This window comes from Bos taurus, chromosome 5 (genome assembly GCF_002263795.3).
Source record: "Bos taurus isolate L1 Dominette 01449 registration number 42190680 breed Hereford chromosome 5, ARS-UCD2.0, whole genome shotgun sequence".
Taxonomy (NCBI): domain Eukaryota; kingdom Metazoa; phylum Chordata; class Mammalia; order Artiodactyla; family Bovidae; genus Bos; species Bos taurus.
The window spans coordinates 77,897,737-77,917,948 of record NC_037332.1 but is presented as its reverse complement, the minus strand read 5'-3'; the positions used below and the strand labels follow the sequence as shown (position 1 = coordinate 77,917,948).

The 20,212-nt window shown below is 39.9% G+C and overlaps 1 pseudogene; it reads left to right on the top strand.

Moving 5' to 3' along the window:
- Positions 1–6,043: 6,043 nt before the first annotated feature.
- On the top strand, positions 6,044–8,608 carry LOC132345321 (integrin beta-1-binding protein 1-like; annotated as a pseudogene).
- Positions 8,609–20,212: the final 11,604 nt, after the last annotated feature.

Here is a 20,212-nt window from a genome sequence, read left to right as displayed (position 1 = left end):
TGAATGCAGAGTTCCAAAGAATAACAAGAAGAGATAAGAAAGCCTTCCTCAGTAATCAATGCAAAGAAATAGAGGAAAACAACAGAATGGGAAAGACTAGAGATCTCTTCAAGAAAATTAGAGATACCAAGGGAACATTTCATGCAAAGATGGGCTCGATAAAGGACAAAATGGTATGGACCTAACAGAAGCAGAAGATATTAGGAAGAGGTGGCAAGAATACACAGAAGAACAGTACGAAAAAGATCTTCACGACCCAGATAATCATGATGGTGTGATCACTCACCTAGAGCCAGACATCCTGGAATGTGAAGTCAAGTGGGCCTTAGGAAGTATCACTATGAACAAAGCTAGTGGAGGTGATGGAATTCTGTTGAAATATTTCAAATCCTAAAAGATGATGCTGTGAAAGCGCTGCACTCAGTATGTCAACAAATTTGGAAAACTCAGCAGTGGCTACAGGCCTGGAAAAGATCAGTTTTCATTCCAATCCCAAAGAAAGGCAATGCAAACAATGCTCAAACTACCGCACAATTGCACTCATCTCACATGCTAGTAAAGTAATGCTCAAAATTCTCCAAGCCAGACTTCCAACAGTACGTGAACCATGAAATTCCAGATGTTCAAGCTGGTTTTAGAAAAGGCAGAGGAACCAGAGATCAAGTTGCCAACATCGGCTGGATTATCGAAAAAGCAAGAGAGTTCCAGAAAAACATCTGCTTTATTGACTATGCTAAAGCCTTTGACTGTGTGGATCACAATAAACTGTGGAACATTCTGAAAGAAATGGAAATACCAGACCACCTGACCTGCCTCTTGAGAAAGCTGTATGCAGGTCAGGAAGCAACAGTTAGAACTGGACATGGAACAACAGGTTGGTTCCAAATTGGGAAAGGAGTATGTTCAAGGCTGTTTATTGTCACCCTGCTTATTTAACTTATATGCAGAGTACATCATGAGAAACTCTGGGCTTGAGGAAGCACAAGCTGGAATCAAAGATTGCCAGGAGAAATATCAATAACCTCAGATATGCAGATGACATCACCCTTATGGCAGAAAGTGAAGAACTAAAGAGCCTCTTGATGAAAGTGAAAGTGGAGAGTGAAAAAGTTGGCTTAAAGCTCAACATTCAGAAAACTAAGGTCATGGCATCCGGTCCCGTCACTTCATGACAAATAGATGGGGAAACAGTGGAAACAGTGGCTGACTTTATTATTTTGGGCTCCAAAATCACTGCAGATGGTGATTGCAGCCATGAAATTAAAAGATGTTTCCTCCTTGAAAGTTATGACCAACCTAGACAGCATATTAAAAAGCAGAGACATTACTTTGTCTACAAAGGTCTGTCTAGTCAAGGCTATGGTTTTTCCAGTAGTCATGTATGGATGTGAGAGTTGGACTATAAAGAAAGCTGAGCACTGAAGAATTGATGCTTTTGAACTGTGGTGTTGGAGAAGACTCTTTAGAGTCCCTTGGACTGCGAGGAGATCAAACCAGTCAATCCTAAAGGAAATCAGGGCTGAATATTCATTGGAAGGAGTGATGTTGAAGCTGAAACTCCAATACATTGGCCACCTGATGCGAGGAGCTGACTCATTGGAAAGTTGAGTTGGGATGTTGGGAAAGATTGAGGACAGGAGGAGAAGGGGATGACAGAGGATGAGAAGGTTGGATGGCATCACCGACTCAATGGACAGGCGTTTTGGTAGACTCCCGGAGTTGGTGATAGACAGGGAGGCCTGGCGTGTGCAGTTCATGGGGTCGGAAATAATCGTTCACAACTGAGTGACTGAACTGAACATATCCAAAATGTGGCTCCTACCTTGTAATACTGTTGGGTTACTGAAAACATAATTCCAATTTTGGACTTTGAATTTTAAATAATTATAACTAGGCTCAAGCTCTTCTTTATTAATCAAAATAGAAACTATTCATTACATTCAACACATTTTTGACAATGAGAATTAACTTTATTTATTCCTGTAGTGTAAAAATCTGTGCTTGGGATTGAACAAACTCTTGGAAAGCATCCTGCTGGTTGTGGAAGTGTTTTCCCTACAAAAAGTTGTCAAGATGCTTGAAGAAGCGGTAGTTGTGAGAGGTCAGGTGAATATGGCAGATGAAGCAAAACTTTGTAGCCCAGTTCATTCAACTTTTGAAGCGTTGGTTGTGTGACATGTGGTTGGGCTTTGTCATGTATAACAACTGGGCCCTTTTTGTTGTCCAAAGCTGGCTGCAGGCATTGCAGTTTCCAGTGCTTCTCATCAATTTGCTGGGCATAATTCTCAAATGTAATGGTTTCACTGGAATTCAGAAAGCTGTAATGGATCAGATGGGCAGCAGACCACCAAACAGTGACCATTGCCTTTTTTTAGTATAAATTTGACTTTGTGAAGTGCTTTGGAGCTGCTTCGGAGAAGGCAATGGCGTCCCACTCCAGTACTCTTGTCTGTAGAGTCCCACGGATGGAGGAGCCTGGTAGGCTGCAGTCCATGGGGTCTCTGAGAGTTGGACACGACTGAGTGACTTCCCTTTCACTTTTCACTTTCATGCATTAGAGAAAGAAATGGCAACCCACTCCAGTGTTCTTGCCTGGAGAGTCCCAGAGACGGGGGAGCCTGGTGGGCAGCCATCTCTGGGGTTGCACAGAGTCGGACACAACTGAAGTGACTTAGAAGTAGCAGTTGGAGCTGCTTCTCTGTCCAATCATTGAGCTGGTCATCACTGGTTCATATACAAAGTCCACTTTTCATCACACATCACAGTCTGAAATCATTTGTTATTGTTGCATAGAATAAGACAAGATGATACTTCAGAACAACAATATTTTGGGTTTCTGGTCAACTTATAAGGCACCAACGTATTGAGCTTTTTCACCTTTCCAATTTACTTCAAATTGTTGACTGTAGAATAGTCAACATTCAGTTCTTAGGCAACTTTTCATGTAGTTGTAAGAGAATCAGCTTTGATGATTGTTCTCAATTGGTTGTTGTCAACTTCTGATGGCCAGCCACTACCCTGCTCATCCTCAAGGCTCTCGTCTCTGCAAAACTTCTAGAACCACCACTGGACTGTATGTTCGTTAGCAGTTTCTGGGCCAGTTGTGTTGATGCTGCCAGTTGTCTCTGATGCTTTACAATCCATTTTGAACTCGAATAAAAAAAAATTGCTCAAATTTGTTTTTTGTTGAACATCATCTCCATAGTCTAAAATAAATATAAAATAAGCAGCAAGTAATAAGTCATTAATAACTATAAAGCAGGAAATGCATATTAAAGTGATATACAACATAACCACATTATTAAAGTGTATTCTAATATCAAATGGCAAATTTTAACAATGCAAAACCACAGTTACTGTACCAACCTAATATATTTTCCAAAGTCTATTTTTAAGATATCAAATTATCAAGTGTAAATCATTTATTTACTCATGACTGTATGGCCTGAGTTAAATATCAAGTTGTTTGGCTTGGGGAGAATTACCTCAACTCAGTTCTTTTTATTTTTTGTTTTTTAAAATTGATCTATAAATTCAAAGTGCTCCCAATCTTAATCAAAACAAGTTATTTGTGAATTTCAACAAACTAATTCTAAAAAATTTATGGACAGGCAAAAGACCCAGAACACTCAATGCAATACTGAAGGAGAATAGAGTTGAAAGACTGACATTCCCTGACTTGAAGACTTACTATAAAGTCACAATAATCAAAATAGTGTGATATTAAATAATAAATAGTAGATCAGTGAAGCAGAGTAGAGAGACCAGAAGTTGTTGCTCAGTCGTTGTGTCCAAATCTTCATGACCCCATGGACTGAAATACCAGGCTTCCCTGTCCTACACTGTCTCCCAGAGTTTGCACACTCATGTCCATTGAGTTATGCCATTCAATGTGTTCATAATCCTCCTGCCCTCAATCTTTCCCAGCATCAGGGTCTTTCCTAATGAGTCAGCTCTTCACATGAGGTGGCCAGAATATTGGAGCTTCAGCTTCAGCATCAGTCCTTCCAATGAATATTCAGCATTGATTTCCTTTAAGATCGACTGGTTTGATCTCCTTGCAGTCCAAGGGACTCTCAAGAGTCTGCTCCAACACCACAGTTCAAAAACATCAATTCTTCAGCATCAGCGTTCTTTATGGTCCATCTTTCACATCCATGCATGACTACTGGGAAAACCATAGGTTTGATTATATGTACCTTTGTTGGCAAAGTGATGTCTCTGCTTTTTAATATGCTGTCTAGATTTGTCATAGCTTTCCTTCAAAGAGCAACCGTCTTTTAATATCATGGCTGTAGTCATCATCAACAGTGATTTTGGAGCTCAAGAAAATAAAATCTGTCAACTGACAGAGGATGAGATGGTTGGATGGCATCACCAATTCAATGGACATGAGTGAGCAAACTCCAGGAGATAATGAAGAACAGGGAAGCCTAGAATGCTGCTGTCCATGGGGGTCACAAGAGTCTGACATGACAGAGCAACTGAACAACAGCAATACATCTATTAAAGGAGACAAAATTCAAAATACAAAACCAAATGCTAGAGAGCCTTTGGAGCAATAGGAAGTCTCATATATTGCTGGTCAGAATGCAACGCATTTCACCCACTTTGGAAGAGAGTTTGTGGTTTCTTACAGAAATAAACTCTTTTACCATATAATCCAGCGATCATGTTCCTTGGTATTTAGCCAAAGGAGTTGAAAACTTGCACACAGATGTTTATAACAGACTCTTTGCAACTCCATGGACTGTATCCTGCCAGGTTCCTCTGTCCATGGAATTCTCCAGGCAAGAACACTGATGTGGGTTGCCTTTCCCTTCTCCAGGGGATCTTCCCAACCCAGGTACTGAACCTAGGTCTCCCGCATTGTAGGCAGATTCTTTACCATCTGAGCCACCAGGGAAGCCTTATAACAGCTTTATTCATATGAAAACTTACAAGCAAAAACATTGTCTTAAGTAAGTGAATAAATAATGGTACATCTAGACAACAGGATATTATTCAATGCAAAAAAGAAAAAAAAAAAAACCAATGAGCTACCAAGCCATGAAAAGACATGGGGGAATCTTAAAAGCATATTACTTAGTGAATAAGAAGCCAATCTTAAAAACCTACCTCCATACTATACAATTCCAACTAAGATATTCTGGAAAAGGCAATGAAAATTCTATATATGATACTATAATAATAGGTACATGTCATTATTTGTCCAAATCCATAGAATATACAACACTAAGAGTGAACTCTAAGGTAAAATGTGGATTTTGGATCACTACAGATTCATCAGTTGTAACAAATGTACCACTCTGGTGGGGATATCAGTAATGGGAGAACCTATGCATGTTTGGGGCAGGAGGTACTTGGGGTTCCTTCCTCAATTTTGTTGTGATCTTAAATCTACTAAAAAAATAAAGTCTTGGAGTGACATCAGCATTATAGGGGCATGATACCCTCCTTTGTCTCTCATCTTCAATTTACAATCAGTAAAACATCCATGACTCAACCAAGGTTCCTCTGACCAACACACCAAGACACCAGAGTTCTACACATCAATACCTCAAAAGGGTGTGCACTGGAACACATAGTGGAGGCAGAACTAGGGGAAAAGTGGAGACCACGCTTTCAATCCTAGCCATCAACCACCTGAAAGCAAAAGTATACAAACCCTTGAATAAGGTGATTATTTCAGAATCAGAAAATTACAACTCTATATCAGTATAGGCTGTTAAACAATTACAACATAAAGGTTAAAGGTGGGGGAGGAGCAGTAAAAATAACTATTTTGCTGTTGTTTGGTCACTAAGTCACATCTGACTCTTTTCCAACCCCATGGACTGTAGCCCAACCTGCTCCTCTGTCCATGGAATTCTCCAGGTAAGAGTACTGGAGTGGGTAGCCATTTCCTTCTCCCGGGGATCTTCCTGACCCAGGACTATAGGTACTTCAATACCTTACTTCAATACCAAACTTACAACATAAAATGAGACAATTTGCGACAACAAAAACATAAAAAGGTAAGAGGAAAAGGACAGAACTCACATAGGCAAGTGAAGATAACATGTTATTGACAGAAAAAGGACTATTTGAGACATTTTATAGAAACCTCATGTTGATCTTTTTGAACTGTGGTGTTGGAGAAGACTCTTGGGGAGATCCAACCAGTCCATTCTAAAGGAGATCAGTCCTGGGTGTTCTCTGGAAGGAATGATGCTAAAGCTGAAACTTCAGTACTTTGGCCACTTCATGCAAAGAGTTGACTCATTGGAAAAGACTCTGATGCTGGGAAGGATTGGGGGCAAGAGGAAAAGGGGACGACAGAGGATGAGATGGCTGGATGGCATCACCAACTTGATGGACGTGAGTTTGAGTGAACTCCAGGAGTTGGTGATGGACAGGGAGGCCTGGCACGCTGCAGTTCATGAGGTCGCAAAGAGTCGGACACGACTGAGCGACTGAACTAAACTGAACTGAACATGTTAACTACAAGGCTAGAGCAGAGACACAAAGCCTATTAAAAGAGGAAACTGAGTAGAACAGGAGTTGCAACAGCAGCTCAGGCTGCGCAGGCAGTGAGTCTGTGACCCTGAGTGCAGACAGTAAGGTACCTTGTTTTTCTGATGAGTAATGACCATGTTGGAATGAAAGGAAGCTATCTGTGCAGACCACTGTCTGTGAAATCTTTGAAGGTGATAAAGTAGTGTTGGATTCTGCAGTGAGAGCCTCTGGGTCAGCTATGTGGTAAGATGTTTCAGAAAGATAAGAAGCAATACAATAGTAGCAATTCCCAGAGCAGAGAAATCAGTAGTAAGGGCAAGTCTGTAGATTCCAGCCTTGGGAGGCTTTCACAGTCCAGCAAGGTGGCAAACCTTGACACCAATTCCACCAAGACCTCAGGACAAAGCAATAATAATTCAGATACCTGTGCAGGATTTATATAAAAAAAAAATACATTGATGCAATTGAGAAACTGAAACTCTCTGAAGGGTAAAGTCTTGAGGGGCTACTAGAACTGATAAATTATAAAGAAGTCACTCAGGAAGATAAAAAATTGCCTTTCGTCCCTTTGGAGGAAGAATTTACTATGCAGGTTACCAAGTTTGGTATAGAAGTATCCACATCAGATCAGTATGATGTTTTACATGGGTGTGCTCTGTATTTAATCATCCAAATGGTATGTTATGATGATGATCTGGGTGCAGGAAAAAGCTTATTGGCTTTGAAGACTACAGATGTGAACAATGAAGAATACAGCCTGTGGGTTTACTAGTACAATTGCCTCGAACAAGCACAAGCAATCTGTAAAGTTTTATCCACTGCTTTCAACACTGTACTGACATCTGAGAAACCTTGAATTTTGCAGTCAAGGGGAAGTTGACTTCAAGTGCAAGTTCAGCTGTTTTCTCAGTAGTTCTGTTTTCAATCTGTGGTGTTGAACTATTATGGACATATAAATGATCCTTTGCTCTAGATTTTCTGAAGAAAATGCAATGTACAAAATATCAACCATCTGTTTTTCTATTGTGTCTTATTTGCTGCTAAGTTGCTTCAGTCGTGTCCGACTCTGTGCGACCCCATAGACGGCAGCCCACCAGGCTCCCCCGTCCCTGGGATTCTCCAGGCAAGAACACTGGAGTGGGGTGCCATTGTCTTCTCCGATGCAGGAAAGTGAAAAGTGAAAGTGAAGTTGCTCAGTTGTGTCCGACTCTTAGTGACCCCATGGACTGCAGCCTACCAGGCTCCTCCGCCCATGGGATTTTCCAGGCAAGAATACTGGAGTGGGGTGCCATTGCCTTCTCCGATGCCTTATTTAACAGTGAAAAAGAGGAAACTGAGAAAAACAAAATAGAAAACCATGAAACTAAAATGGCAAACAAAAATTCAAACAAAAAAAGAAACAATGGACATATAGAGCAACTAGAAAATAAAAGGTAAAATGGCAGTACTAAGTCCTCATTTATCAATAATCATCCTGGAAATTGAATCCATGAATTAAAAGACAGAAAGTAGCTGATAAGTTTGAAAACAAGACCCAACTAAATGCAGCCTCCAGAACACTTAGTTCTAAAGACAAATGTAAGCTCAAAAGAGAAGGGATGAAAGATGATACTCCAAGTAAATGAGAGCCCAATAAAGCAAATGTAGCCATACTTATATCCAACAAAAATAAACTTCAAGCCAAAAAACATTACAAGAGACAAAGATGGACATTATATAATGATAAAGGGGACAACTCAAGAAGAAGATATAATGATTATTCATATATATGCATCTAACATAGGAGCACCAAAATATATAAGCTAATTATTAACAGATTTAAAAGAGAAACTGACAGCAACACAATATAGTGGACTATTTTAGCACCCTACTTATATCAATGGATAGATCATTCAGGCAGAAAGTCAACAAGGAAACAGTGGCTTTAAAATAAAAATTTATATCAGATAGGCTTAATAGAATCACAGAGAACATTCCAACCAAATGCAGCAGATTACACATTCTTCTCAAGTGCATATGGAAAATTCTCCAGGATAGACCATAATTTGGAAAACAAAACTAGTCTCAATACATTTAAGAAAATCAAAACCACATCAGGCATTTTTTTTTTTTTTTTGCCACAATGATTATAATCTAGAAGAAAGCTGGAAAAATCACAAATATGTGGAAACTAAACAGCATGTTATTTAACAGCCATTGGATTTAACATAGAACTCAAAAGAGAAATAAAAACATATCTGAAGACAAACTAAAATGAAAACATGATATATCAAAATCTAAGGAATGCAGCAGAAGTGGTACTAAAAGGGGAGTTTATAGCAATGCAGGCCTATCTCAAGAAACAAGTAATAATTCAAATAAGCACTCTACCCTTACACCTACTGGAACTAGATAATGAAGAGCAAACAAGGCCCAAAGTCAATAGAGAGAAGGAAATAATGAAGATATGAACAGAAGTAAATAAAATAGAGACTAAAAAAACAACAAAAAAGATCAATGAAACTAAGAGCTGGTTCTCTGAAAAGAGAAATAAAATGAACAAAGTTTTCCCTAGACTCACTAAGAAAACAAAGAATAAAGTCAGGAAAAAAGCGGGGAAATTACAATTGATACCACAGAAAGGAAAAGAAGTAGAATACCATGAACACCTATATGACAACAAATTAACAACCTAGAAAAATGGACAAATTCTTAGAAGCACACAATCTTCCAAGTCTGAATCACGAAGAAATAGAAAATCTGAACAAGCCAATCACTAGCAAAGAGATTGAAACAGCAATCAAAAACTTTCCAAAAAACAAAGTCCAGGACCAGACAGCTTCACTGGTGAGTTATCTCCCCAATTCAGAAAAGATATAAGACATATATTCTTCTTAAACTTTTCCAAAAATTGAAGAGGAGGGAACAATTCCAAAATTTTACAAGACCAACATTACCAAAAGTTAAGTGAGGACAATAAGAAAAGAAATTTACAGGTCAATATCCCTGATGTACATAGATGCAAAAATCCTGAACAAATTATTAGAAAACTGAGTATTAAAAATACATCAGAAGGATTATATACTATGATTAAGTGGTATTTATTCCAGTGGTGCAAGAATTGGTTCAATAGTCACAAATCAACCAATGTAATACACCACATTAACAAACTGAAGTATAAAAATTATGTTATTTTATCAATAGATGCAGAAAAGGGCATTTGACAAATTAAACCTGTTTTTCAAAGATTTCAATCTCATTCATGCACAATAAAGCTACTAGCCCTTGCAATGGCCTGTGAGCCCAACTTCAGCAGGAGCTAAAGTATCTAGGATTTAGTCAGAGAGTAGTGATTTCATCCTGACTTTCCAATGAGCTGATAGGCTGTGACTGCTAAGCACTGAGATACAGAATTCAAAGATGTACTATCTGCCTTTGTTCCTGGCAGAAAAAGAATTTAATGTTTTTGCCTTGTTGTGAAAGAATTCAGAGATGAAGCAGGGAGGTTAAAGAGTAAAGTGAATTTATTTAATCAAGAATACTCAGAGGGAGAGCAGGTTGACAGGTGAGGAGCTGCTGTCCTGTTTCTCTTTGGCCATCTGGTTATGAGGGCCATACAAATGAAGGGGCAAAATATTCATTGGGGAAGGAGGAATTTGGGGGTCATATTCCTGATTTTCCTCCCCACTCTATCTTCCTGAGGGCAGGAGGGATTTTTTTCTTACTTAGCTTAGATAGGAAGTGTCACAGCATAGGTGCATGACGGGTACTTCTTATCTCCAAGGCTAGTTTTATTGCAATGAGTGCATATTAAATAAGTTACATTCACATGCAGGAGATTCCTGCCTTTATCTTTCTTTATCTGCTTCCAGGACACTTATTGCCCAAAAGGTGTGGTTTCCTGTCAGTCCGCATGTTCCTGATTTCCTCTGTCTGCCCATGAACCCCCGCTGTTTACAAGATGCATGATTTCCTGCCACCTGGCCCCTGCCCCCATTTCTCTGCTCTTATCTAACTACCTACCTGCTGTAACACCTTAAAATTAAACACTAGCTGGCAACCCAGGCAAAGAAAGATTACAGAAAAACATTTTTTATCTCACTAGCATTCACTGAGCACCTACCATGCACCAGATATTATTCTTCACAGCATGGAATCATGGTCAAAAGTACAGACTCTGGAATCAGCCTCCCGGAGTTCAAATCCTAGCTCTGCCATTTACTAGTTGTGCTACCTTGGACAATGTATTCAATACTTTACCTCTCTCTGCTTTACTTTCCTCATCTATAAAAGGGCACTAATAGGAATTCCCTGTCAGTCCAGTGGTGAGGACTCTGTGCTTTCATTGCCAAGGGCAGAGCTTCCGTCCCTGGGTCAGAGAACTAAGATCCTCCATGCTGGGTGGAGGATTTATTTTAAAATTTTAAAGGGGAAAATAATAACAATACATACCTCAGAGCACTATAATAAAATGAGTTCCTAACTGTAAATGACTTAAAGACAATGCCTGGTCTTCCCTGGTGGCTCAGATGGTAAAGAATCTACCTGCAATGCAAGAGACCTGGGTTTGATCCCTGTACTGGGGAGATCCCCTGGAGAAGGGAATAGCTACCCACTCCAGTATTCTGGCCTGGAGTATTCCATGGACAGTATGGTCTATGGGGTTGCAAAGACTCAGATATGACTGTGACTTTCACTTTCACTAAGACAATGCCTAGCACATCGGAAATTATATTTAAGGTTTTGTTAAAAATTAGTCTTAAAATCTGTCTATCAGGACCTTGGTGTCATGGTCCAGGAGTGGGTTGGAAAAGAATTTCCAGATATGAGACAGAATGAGAGGTAAATAAAGTTTATTAGAGTGGGAGATGCTTTTAGAACAGTGGGCCAGCTCAAAGGAGAACCGACTTTGAACAGGGGTCCTTAGTCCGCTTTTATACCCAGAGTACAAGGAGTGGGATAGGGGTCTTGCAGGTCATTTACTGATTGAATGAGGCACATGTACTGGATGGGGGAAGAGTAAGGCGAATACCTTTTCCCTGTGTAGGGTAGGAAGGGAGACAGGTTATATTGCTCAGGAAGACCTGAAATCCATTAATAGTTAACAGCATGGGGGAAGGAAGGACAATAAGGGTCTGATTTTTCTGTTCCTGAATTCCAAGACTCTCCTTCGTTTTATCTGCTCATTAGTCTTTGGGTCACCACACTTGGCATGGAAAAGGAACAATTTATTTTATTTAACACACTTTTCCTATTTTGAGAGGAAGATTATGAAATAAAGCACTAATTTAAATGTCAGTTTTAGAAATTCTTTCATCTGCTCCACAAATATCTATAGAGTCCTCCTCCGAGACAGGCACTGTCCTGTCCAGTAAACAAAGTGTCAAAGAATTTAGAGCCCAGTGGGAAAGACAGCATGGAATAAGCGTGCAAATAAACATAAACTTAAAACTGAGGTTTGTGCCAGGAGGGAAAAGGCAGAGTGCAAAGAAAACTATAGAAGGAAGACAACCTAAACTGGGAAGCCTGGGGAAAAGTCCTAGGAAGTGATATTTAAGGTGAAATCTAAAGGATAAGGCTTAGAGGAGCAAAAGGAATGTAGAAGGGAAGTGGGGAAACATTCCAGGAAAGGGCACTGCAAAAGTGAAGGCCTTGAATGTCAGAGGAATTTGGGGGTCCTTGAAGAAATGCCACAGGAATCTGGGGCCTTGGAAAACAGTGAGAGAAGAGCAAACTGAGACATGAAAACTGACACTTAGGCAGGAGTCACAGAATGCAGTGCCTTTTGCCCATACTAAGGATGATGACAAATTACCTTTGGAGCAATAGAAAGGCATTAGAAACCATGCACAAAAGTGCTGACAAGATCGTATTTGTACTCTAAAACATCCCTCTGAATAATGAAGAATCAAAGTGTAGCAGACCTACCATATTCTATTTTCTATAAATTCTCGCATTAAGTTAAAGTAACTAGGGATGTTTTAGATGTAAAACAGGTAAAATTAATTGTTCAGCTTCTCCCTTCAAAGATGCAAGTCCTAATCTTGACTAAATATATTTACTTGTTATATTGAGAAAGTGAAAGTGAAACTCACCCAGTCGTGTCCGACTCTGCGACCCCATAAGACTGTATAGTCCATGGAATTCTCCAGGCCAGAATACTGGAATGGGTAGCCTTTCCCTTCTGCAGGGGATCTTCCCAACCCAGGGATCGAACCCAGGTCTCCCACACTGCAGGTGAATTCTTTACCAGCTGAGAGCATACTAGTAATCATATGGCAAAAAAAAAAAAAAAACCCTGACCGTGAGAATGTTAACAAATTTGTACTATTTGGCCTCAAACGGCCAAGTGTTGTCATTTTATTTATCTTTGACATTTTTCCCTGGCTGAACATCTTGTGGAATCTTAGTTCCCCAACCAAAGAATGAACCCTGACCCTTAGCAGTGAAAGTGTGGAATTCTAACCACTGGACCACCAGGGAATTTCCAAAGTATCGTTATGTTAATTTGATTTTGATAAGTGATAGGAAAAAATGAGAGTAGGATATAAAAGAATAGACTGTACAAAACTACAATGAGTTATCATTTTATACTGGTCAGAATGGCCATCATCAAAAAATCTACAACCAATAAATGCTGGAGAGGGTGTGGAAAAAAGGGAACCCTTCAATACTGTTGTGGGGAATGTAAATTGATACAGCCACTATTATGCAGGTTCCTTATAAAAATAGATATACTATATGACCGAGCAATTCCACTCCTGGGCATATACTCAGAGAAAAGCATAATTCAAAAAGATACATGCAGCCCAATGTTCATTGCAGCCCTGTTTACAATATCCAGAACGTGGAAGCAACCTAAATGTTCATCAATGGAAGAATGGATGAAGAAGATGTGGTACATGTATACAGCAGAATACTACCCAGCCATAAAAAAGAATAAAACGATGCCATTTGCAGCAACATGGATGGACTGAAAGACTGTCACATTAAGTGAAGTAAGTCAGACACAGAAAGACAAATATCATATGATATCACCTATATGTGGAATCTTAGAAAAAGGGTACAAATGAACCTATTCACAAAACAGAAGTAGAGTCACAGATATAGGGGAAATAACATGATTACCAGGGGATAAGAGGGAGGAGGGATAAATAGGGAGATTGGGATTGACATACACACACTATAATAAGAACCTGCTGTATAGCACAAAAAACATGGCTCAATATTCTTTAATGGCTTATATGGAAAAGAATTTTAAAAAATGGGTGACTCTATGTATATGTATAACTGATTCACTTTGCTGTACACCTGAAGCTAACATAATATTATAAATCATGTACTCCAATGAAATTTTTGGAAAAAAAAAGATTATATTATTGTTAATTTTTCTCTATTTGACAGAGAATTTTATTTACCTAAAAATTGTGAAAAAAATACCCATTTTATTGTCAAAATTTTCTCAGCTTCCCATAAGACCACCAAAGAAATCTACTCAATCAAGCTGAGTTCACTGATGTTACTGCAGCATAGAAGAGACCACCTTGATTCAACTGTGACCTGGGAGCGAGGCTGCTGATTAGGGTAGGGCTGAAGATTAAGAGTTTGAAGGCCTACACTCATGGTTTAAAGATGGTTCTTCAAGGCAGGGGCTTGTTTGGAGCTAGGCAAAGTTTATGACTGCTAAGTGAAGATTTTAAAATAATTTTTGATAAGCAAACTGGTGTCAGAGAAGCAAGCTCTTTGTCCAAGTTACCAAGCTGTTATTTTAATAGGAGAGCTATTCCTGTGGATGATCTGCCCAGACACACTGCTTGGCAGACATATCCTGAGGTAAGCAGTGAAGTTATTCATTCCTCTTAGTCCTATCTCCCTGGGTAAAAATTTCCTGGAACAAGAATTAAGGCATGTAAGTCTCTATTTTCCAGAGAAGGCAATGGCACCCCACTTCAGTAGTCTTGCCTGGAAAATCCCATGGATGGAGGGGCCTGGTGGGCTGCAGTCCATGGGGTCACTAGGAGTCTGACACGACTGAGCAACTTTACTTTCACTTTTCACTTTCATGCATTGGAGAAGGAAATGGCAACCCACTCCAGTGTTCTTGCCTGGAGAATCTCAGGGACGGTGGAGCCTGGTGGGCTGCCGTGTATGGATTCGCACAGAGTCGGACACGACTGAAGCGACTTAGCAGCAGCAGCAGCAGCAGCAGTCTCTATTTTCACTTTCCCTTCAAAAATTCTCCTTTCAAAATCCACTAATAGGAACTTCCCTGGCAATCCAGTGTTAAGATGCCGTGCTTCCAATGAACAAGGGCACGGGTTCAATCACTGGTAGGGGAACTAAGATCCCACATGCTATGTGCTGTGGCCAAAAATTAAATAAATAAAATCCACTAATACAAGAAATTGATGGGATGTAGTTCAGGAAAGTAGTTGGACTACAAGTATAGTAAAGGATTAATATCTTAATGTATAAAAAATGATATTAATATTAAATATATATACATTGCTATATATTGTTCATATAAGCTTTAAATATGAAGACTCAAATAGGTTAAAATTAAAAGCACGAAAAAAGTTACACCATGCAAACTCTAGTCTTAAGAAAACGAGTGGCTGTGTGTGTCAGACAGGCGGACTTCAGGACAAGGAATGTTAGTAGAGATAGAGATATATTTCATGGTGATAAAAGGATCAATCATCAAGACAACATAACAGTGCAAAATATGCAAAATATATATGCACTTAATAACAGAGTTTCAAAACAGACTGTTATGTAGGAATGAAAGTGACAAAACTGAGAATTTGACTTTCTCAGTTATTATTAGCAATGGTTTTCAATTATTTTTTCACCTCTCTCCCAATAATTAATAGAAAAATAGAAAGCAAAAAAAAAAAAAAACAGAAAAAGATAAAGAAAAATTAAAGAAAGAATGACAAAGTCAAGAGTCCTTCCTTGTCCTCAATCTGTATGCCTCATCAGTCACAAAGTCTTGGAAATATAGTTTCCTCTACATTTCTTAAATCTGTTCTGTCATCCCCATTTCCATGAATTGCAGACATGAACTGATCTCCTTCCCTCATTAGCTAGCAGCAATCTGATTTTCCCGTGGCAATCAGGATAAAAAGCAGAGACATTACTTTGCCAACAAAGGTCCATCTAGTCAAAGCTGTGGTTTTTCCAGTAATCATGTATGGATGTGAGAGTTGGACCATAAAGAAGGCTGAGCGCTGAAGAACTGATGCTTTTGCACTGTGGTGTTAGAGAAGACTCTTGAGAGTCCCTTGGACTACAAGGAGATCAAACCAGTTAATTCTAAAAGAAATCAGTCCTGAATATTCATTGGAGGGACTGATGCTGAAGCTAAAGCACCAATACTTTGGCCACCTGATGTGAAGAACTGACTCATTGGAAAAGACCCTGATGCTGGGAAAGATTGAACGCAGGAGGAGAAGGGGATGACAGAGGATGAGGTAATTGGATGGCATTAGCGGATGGCATCATGGCTCAAACTCATGCTGGACATGAGTTTGAGCAAGCTTTGGGAGTTGGTGATGGACAGGAAAGCCTGGTGTGCTGCAGTCCATGGGGTCACAAAGAGTTGGAAATAACTGAGCAACTGAACTGAAATGAAAGGAACCAGATGCAAAAGGCCACCTATTACATGATTTCATTCATATGAAATATCCATAATAGGCAAATAAATCCACAGAGAGTAGATTAGTGGTTACCTAGGATTGGGGGAGGAGGAATGGAGGTGACTGCTGAGGGTACAGGATTTATTTTGGAGATGATGACAGTATTCTGGAATTAGTGGTTATGGTCGCAAACTTAATGAAAATACTGAATCACTGAATTGTACACTTTATATGTATTGTGAATTATGTCTCAATTTTTAAAAAGCGAGAGGAAAAATCACTTCATGGCAAATAGATGTGGAAACAGTGTCAGACTTTATTTTTCTGGGCTCCAAAATCACTGCAGATGGTGATTGCAGCCATGAAATTAAAAGACACTTACTCCTTGGAAGGAAAGTTATGACCAACCTAGACAGCATATTGAAAAGCAGAGACATTACTTTCTCAGCAAAGGTCCATTTAGTCAAGGCTATGGTTTTTCCAGTAGTCATGTATGGATGCGAGAGTTGGACTGTGAAGAAAGTTGAGCACCGAAGAATTGATGCTTTTGAACTGTGGTGTTGGGGAAGACTCTTGAGACTCCCTTGGACTGCAAGGAGATCCAACCAGTCAAGCCTAAAGGAAATCAGGCCTGAATATTCATTGGAAGGACTGATGTTGAAGCTGAAACTCCAATACGTTGGCCTCCTGATGCAAAGAGCTGACTCATTTGAAAAGACCCTGATGCTGGGAAAGATTGAGGGCAGGAGAAGAAGGGGATGACAGAGGATGAGGTGGTTGGATGGCATCATTGACTCAATAGACATGGGTTTGGGTGAACTCCAGCAGTTGGTGATGGACAGGGAGGCCTGACGTGCTGTGGTTCATGGGGTCGCAAAGACTCAGACACAACTGAGTGACTGAACTGATCTGAAGGGGAGAAATGAATAGAACCTTTGTGAACCTCCATTCCTTGGCTCCTCGGCTCATGTATTTAGCTATGAGGGAGAGGTTGCGATGTATTTCCACTGATTTAAGTCACACATTAACCTTGTATAACAATCCTGTTAGGTAATTTTCTTTTAGCTGATGTGGTCACTGAGCCATTCTACCACGTTGTCAAGCCAGATGCTTCTGGGTTGCTGGGGCTTGTGATAATGCTAATGAATTCTGTAAGTATAATTTCAATCTATTATGTCCTTCTCTGCAGTCTCCTTGGTCTGAAGTGGTTTGAATGGAATATGAATGGCAATGAATGAGGCCTTCTGTTTAGTGCCAGTAGAAGCATTTTACACAGGAAAGGCAAATTCGTATCTGGAAAATGTTTCTATTCCCAAGAGGACAATATCTGCTCCTTGTATGATGGAAAGTGTCCAATGCATCAGTTTGCCTCCAACCGGCTCACTGGTTCCTGGGAGAATGGTGTGTTCAATAAGGGGCTCAGCATGGCCTTGGCTTTTATCACATGGAAACTCAGAATAGGCAGAAGCCAGATCAACCTCAGTGAAGAAAAGCTCAATCACAGCCTCCTTTCCTGTTGTCATATCACTTCATAAATGGGCCTGTTAAGTAAGTACTAGGCAGCTGGAGAAAGAGATTGATTGACATCCATAGGATAGAATGTACTGTCTGTCTGATTATTGAGAGCTTTTCTGCCATAGATGTCCTCTGATGAGCATTGATATAGGTCATGGATTTGTCATACATGCCCATTCTGTGAAGTCCTCCACATAACTTTTCCCCTAGACTTCACCAATCTTCCAATTTTGTTCTTCCTAAGCTTTCATGCAATAGGTCAACCCATTAGTCACTGTACATGAATTAACATTTTCAAAATAGGATACATAGCCATCTATTTCCAAAGTTAATAACCAAATACACTGGCTCTTCAGGCACTCTGGTACTTGTTTAATAGGTTTATCAAATGATACACTCTGGCATTTTGTACAGATTTCTGGTAGTTATTGTTAGTTTTGATCTGTCTGGACTAGTTTGTAGATGCTACACAGGTAAATGAAGCAGTACTTTCTGTTTCTGCTCTACATTTAATCCCAACCAAGAATTTGCTCTTGTAGAGGCTGTGGGGTATTGGAGTATAAGTAACTAGAAATGATTTAGAGTATTGATTCCTCTCTGTTCTTGGTGGCAGGCTATAATGACTTTGGCTTCATTACTGTCTTTTAGTATCATCTCTGAGATAAGCTATAAAATACTTCTCTTGAAGTCAGCATACTGTACAAACCATATTTGGGTATACTCAAATACTGTAGGGTACACCAGGACCCTACTTTCTTTCCTCACTCCTCATAAGGCCGTACATGTGGTCTGAGGGAAAGCTAGTACAGAAGGAGCGGTTATGACAGAATGCTGGGCTTCATGTTTATGTTTTAATTATGACTTCAAGATCTGTATGAGCTGGTAATGTACATACTATTTTCACTTAACAGTGAAATGCTGCTGCACTGGTTCAATTATAGAGCTTTGTGAATCAGATAACACTGCATTCCTGGGCAGTTGAGTCTGCATAGTCAATTCGTGTCCTAAGAACAGGGCACAGTAGCAACCTAGGAGCTTTTCTCAAATGGATAAAACATGTTAACAAAAGAGGACATAGTGCTAAGGAATTTGCTAGGATTCTCCTAAAAGATGCTTGTGGGAGGTTTCAGACAGCACTGAAACTCCTTGTACCAATGGGCTTGTGGGGCCACTAGACCTGAGGAGTAGGGCAGGTTGCACCACCCCCTGGGCCTGCTGGGGAACTTTCTCTTATCTGAGGCCCCGCAGAGATCTGGAGTCCTGCGAGTTACTTGATAAATTGCTTAGGGCAACACATCCAGAGGCCCATCAAATACCATGCCTCTTTGTGGTAGTGTTACTGAGTCCAAGCTCAAATTGAGAGACAAGCTATTGGGGCAAGGAATAGCAATGGAAAAGATAGCAGGCTAGTATCCCTACCATCTTACATGAGTTAGAATTCAGGCTTCTTTTATATTAATAAGGGAGGTTAGTTGTTGCAGACTTCTTGGTGTAGGTTATACCCCAGAGAAGATGTGATAATCCTTTATTCTTGCAGCTATCCACATAGGTCTTGTATAATGTTCCTGTAAGCCTCCAACAAGACAACTGTTATTCTGTTCTGCAACAGTTTATCTCTATTTGAATGGAAAATGTTGTACCTTTAAAGGTCAAGCCTGGGAGGCAGAGTCTTGAGAATGGGCTATCATGCACCTTTCACTCTGTAGGCAACATTCTTTTAGACCAAGGCCCAGAGCCAGCATGACCAAGCACCAGCAACAGAACACAAAGGTTACAGCTAAAGGAACAGATCCAATATGGAGTCAGCTGTGTTTTTCTCTGGAAGTGGTACAATTTGCACCAGACTACTTCTAGACACCCAAAACATAATTAATGTACCCAGCCCTTGAATTTTTTACAAGGTTTATTTCATATCCTCTGGCATACGTGTGCTTTATTAAGTCTTTGGACTAGGTAGCCATTCCCTTCTCCAGTGGATCTTCCCAACCCAGAGGCTGAAACTGGGTCTCCTACATTGCAGGCAGATTCTTTACCATCTGAGCTACCAGAGAAACCCTTATTAAGTCTTATAGAATGGTCATTAGTTTCTGCTTGTCAGGTCCAATTAGCATATCATCAAAGAAATGGACCAATGTTCTGTAGGATGTCAATATGACAAATTTCACTCTATAACAGAAAGCAAAGTGCTTGAAGGCAGATGAGTAAGTTACAACCAGGTACATGTGCTGTTGTGGGCCCACATCCTAGTGCTGCTGAAGCTGGTCCGTTGAGAAACCAAGTACTGCTCTTAGAGGGTTAGAGAACTCAGGTTTATTATACCAGCAGGCCCTGAGGAGCTAACACTTTCAGCTCTGTGCCCTGAATAAGGAGTTACAGAGTTTTTAAAGACAGTGCATAACACCAGACTTTAGTGGGCAGTGCTGACTGTTAATAGACCAGTTCAAACTAGGAGTTCCACTCAGGAGTGAACAGCAGTTAGGACACAGCAGAGGGGATGCCTGATCTTTACAGAAACAAACATGGCTAAGCAGGATTACAGGGGCTGGATAATTGACAAGGGTGAGTGAGGTAAGTTTCTGTTC